Source organism: Cebus imitator, unplaced genomic scaffold (assembly GCF_001604975.1).
Source record: "Cebus imitator isolate Cc_AM_T3 unplaced genomic scaffold, Cebus_imitator-1.0 Scaffold388, whole genome shotgun sequence".
Classification (NCBI taxonomy): domain Eukaryota; kingdom Metazoa; phylum Chordata; class Mammalia; order Primates; family Cebidae; genus Cebus; species Cebus imitator.
Genome location: NW_016107703.1, coordinates 1,839,666 through 1,843,327, shown reverse-complemented (window position 1 = coordinate 1,843,327; position 3,662 = coordinate 1,839,666). Strand labels below are relative to the sequence as shown.

Genomic DNA, 3,662 nt, shown 5'->3' with positions numbered 1-3,662 from the left:
TTGAAACTTGTGCATGCTTCGCAAAGTTCTCGTGTTGTGTTTTTCAGCTCCATCAATTCATTTATATTCCTCTCTAAGTTGTCCATTGTCATTAGCATTTCGTCCATCTTATTTCAAGGTTCTTAGTTTCTTTGCATTGGGTTAGAATCTGTTCTTTTAGCTCACAGAAGTTTCTTATTATCCACCTTCTGAAGTCTGATTCTGTCATTTCATCACACTCATTCTCCATCCAGCCTTGTTCCCTTGCTGGTGAGGAATTGTGATCTTTTGTAGGAGGAGAGGTGTTCTTGCTTCGAGTGTTTTCATCCTTTTTGTGCTGGTTTCTTCCCATCTTTGTGGATTTATCCACCTGTTGTCTTTGTAGTTGCTGACTTTCAAATTGGGTCTCTGAGTGAACATCCAGTTTGTTGATGTTGAAGAAGTTATTTCTGTTTCTTAGTTATCCTTCTCACAGTCTGGACCCTCTGCTGTAGGGCTGCTGAGGTCCACTCCAGGTCCTGCTTGCCTGGAGATCACCTGCAGCAGCTGCAGAACAGTAAGGGTTGCTACCAGTTTCTTCTTCTGCTTTCTGTGTCCCAGAACGATACCTGCCAAATGTCAGTCTGATCTCTCCTTTATGAGGTGGCTCTTTGGATATACCAGGGTCAGGGATCTGCTTGAGGAGACAGTCTGTCCTTTATAGGAGCTCAAGTCCTTAGCTGTGAGCTCCATTGTTCATTCAGAGCTGCTGGGCAGGTACGTTTAGGTTTCCTGCAGCAGAACTCATAAACTCCTTTCCCCCCCCCCCCCAGGTGCTCTGTCCCAGGGAGTTAGGACTTTATGAGTTTCCGTTGTGCTGCTGCCTTTCTTTCAGGGCTGCCTTGCCCAGCAAGGAGGCAGCCTAGTCACTGTCTGCCTGCAGTTGCTTTGCTAGCTGCTGTGGGCTCCACCCAGCTGCTGTGTGAACTTCCCTGCAGTCCTGTTTATATGGGTGTAGTTAGAACTGCCTTGGCAATGGTGGCCCACCTCTGTAATGGTGGACTCTCTCTGTAATGGCAGGATGCATCGCCATCGGGGTCCTGCCTCAGTGATTGCGGACTACCTTCATAGCGGTGGAGTGTCTCAGTAATGGCAGACGCCCCTCCCCCACAGAGCTGGATTGTCCCAGGTTCAGCTCTGCTTGCTGTGAAACTCTCAATCCAGAGAGTTTCTGAGTGCTGTTCTTTTGTGGTGGTGGGACCAGCCGAGCCTCATCACCTGGCTCCCTGCTTCAGAGCCTTTTTTTGTTTTTGTTTTTTTGTTGAATGGTCGACTCTCTCCCAGGTGTTCCAGTCGCCTGTTGAAAAGGTGCTGGGATCTGTGTGATTTCCCATGCAGTGACTCATTGCGCCAGCTGAAACAGTGGCGCTGAGATTCATGGCCGTTTTTTGCCCAGGAATCTCCTGGCCTGGTTCTCTGCTTCATTTTCTTTTTAAATCAGATGAATGGGCAATCTGCCTTCCCGGCTCTTCAATTGCCAGCACCCAGACCAGTGTATTTTGTACAGAGAAACCCCACTCCAGGGCGCCAGCAAAGCAGCTGCGCTGGCCAAAACAGCCACGCTGGCGACCAGTGGGGCTCCTCTGCCTGGGAATCTCATGATTTGTGGGCAATAAAAATCCGTCTGGAAATGCGGCATCCACTCACCCTCTGCACTTTCACTGGGAGCTGCAATCCTGAGCTTTTCCTAGTCTGCCATCTTGGGTCCTCCTTCTTTTTTACTATTTTTTTGGGCTCAATTACAATAACGGAAGTAAAGAACAAATTATAAAAGTTAAAGAGCAATGCAGGGCATGGTGGCTCATGCCTGTAATTCTGGCACTTTGGGAGGCCAAGGTGGGTGGATCATGAAGACAGGAGATCAAGATCATTTTACCCAATATGGTGAAACCCCATCTCTACTGAATGTACAAAAATTAGCTGGGCATGGTGGCAGGCACCTGTAGTCCCAACTACTCAGGAGGCTGAGGCAGGAGAATTGTTTTAACATGGGAGATGGAGGTTGCAGTGAGCTGAGATTGTGGCATTGCACTCCCACCTGGCAACAGAGTGAGACTTCATAAAAAAAAAAAAATTAAAGAGCAATACAGATTCAATAATTATTCTTTTCTACAAATTATATTTAAATGATATCCCTTTTTTTTTCAGTTACACCTTAAGCTGTAAAAGCCAAAGGCCCAGGAATATCTTGTACTTTTTTTCCAGTCTCATGTTGAAGATCTTTATGTAGAAGGACTTTCCAAAGGATTTTTATTTTCCGGGACAAAGTTTTCTTTCTTGTCACCCAGCCTGGAGTGCAGTGGTGTGATCTCGGCTGGCTGCAATCTCTGCCTCCTGGGTTCAAGCAATTCTCCTTCGTCAGCCTCCTTATTGGCCAGGCTGGTCTCAAAATCCTGAGTTTGTGATTTACCACCTTGGTCTCTGAAAGTGCTGGGATTACAGGCATGAGCCATCATACTTGGCCCATTTTACATATTTTTATCTTTCACTTTGTAATTCTTCTGGGTCCAACACTGAGTCAGTCACGCCAGTATTAGCTTTTGAAACATAAACACTGTCCACATCTGATTGGCATGCAATTGACATTTTCTTTTTGAGTTCTGATTGGCTTAATCTGAGGAGGGCCTCTGTGATGTCACAGGGATGGGTTTTCAGGGAAGTCACAGGGGCAGTACAGGACCTGGAAATGTGTTATCTTCTCCTCAGAGTGAAGCCTGGTAACCGCAGCTGGAGAAGGGCAGTTGACAAACTGACCCAGTACAGTGTTTATGTGGGTCAAAAATGGAAAACTGTGTACAGGTGTGGCTGAGGTAGGGGGATCCCTTCAGTCCAGGAGTTCAAGAGCAGCCTGGGCAACACGGTGTGACTCCATATCTGAGTCCCACCTCAGCCTCTCAGCTACTTGGACCCCAGTGTTCAAGGCTGCAATGAGCTGTGATCCCACGACAGCACTCCAACTTGCAAGACTGAAAATCCTGCGTAAAAAAAAACAAAAAAAGAAAATTATCCAAGGGCGCAACAGTGGGGGACTGCCTAAAGAAAACATGAGGCTGCCTGGGCCATGTAATCCCAGCACTTTGAGGGCCAAGGTGGGAGGATGGCTTGGGCTGATGAGTTTGAGATCAGCCTGGGCAACATGATGAAACCCTGTCTCTACAAAAAATATAAAAATTAGCTGGGTGCATGCACAGCTGGTCTAATTTTTGTAGAGATGAGGAGTGGTCTTGCTATGTTGCCCAGGCTGGTCAACTCCTAGGTTGAAGCAACCTTATGACCTTATCTTTCAGAGTTGTTAGGATTACTGGCGTCAGCCACTGCCCCCACCTGGGTTAGGCTATTTAATAATATAAGAAAGTGCGCCGGGCGTGGTGGCTCACGCCTGTAATCCCAGCACTTTGGGAGGCCGAGGCGGGTGGATCACGAGGTCAAGAGATCAAGACCATCCTGGTCAACACGGCGAAGCCCCGTCTCCACTAAAACTACAAAAAATTAGCTGGGCATGGTGGCGCGTGCCTGTAATCCCAGGTACTCAGGAGGCTGAGGCAGGAGAATTGCCTGAACCCAGGAGGCAGAGGTTGCGGTGAGCCGAGATCGCACCATTGCACTCCAACCTGGGTAACAAGAGCAAAAATCCGTCTCAAAAA

General features: G+C 47.7%; 1 long non-coding RNA gene across 2 annotated transcripts in view; it reads left to right on the top strand.

Annotated features, from left to right (window-relative positions):
• Positions 1-3,662, top strand: part of LOC108289017 — a 36,486-nt gene that overhangs the window by 29,768 nt on the left and 3,056 nt on the right. The gene's annotated exons all lie outside the window — the stretch shown is intronic.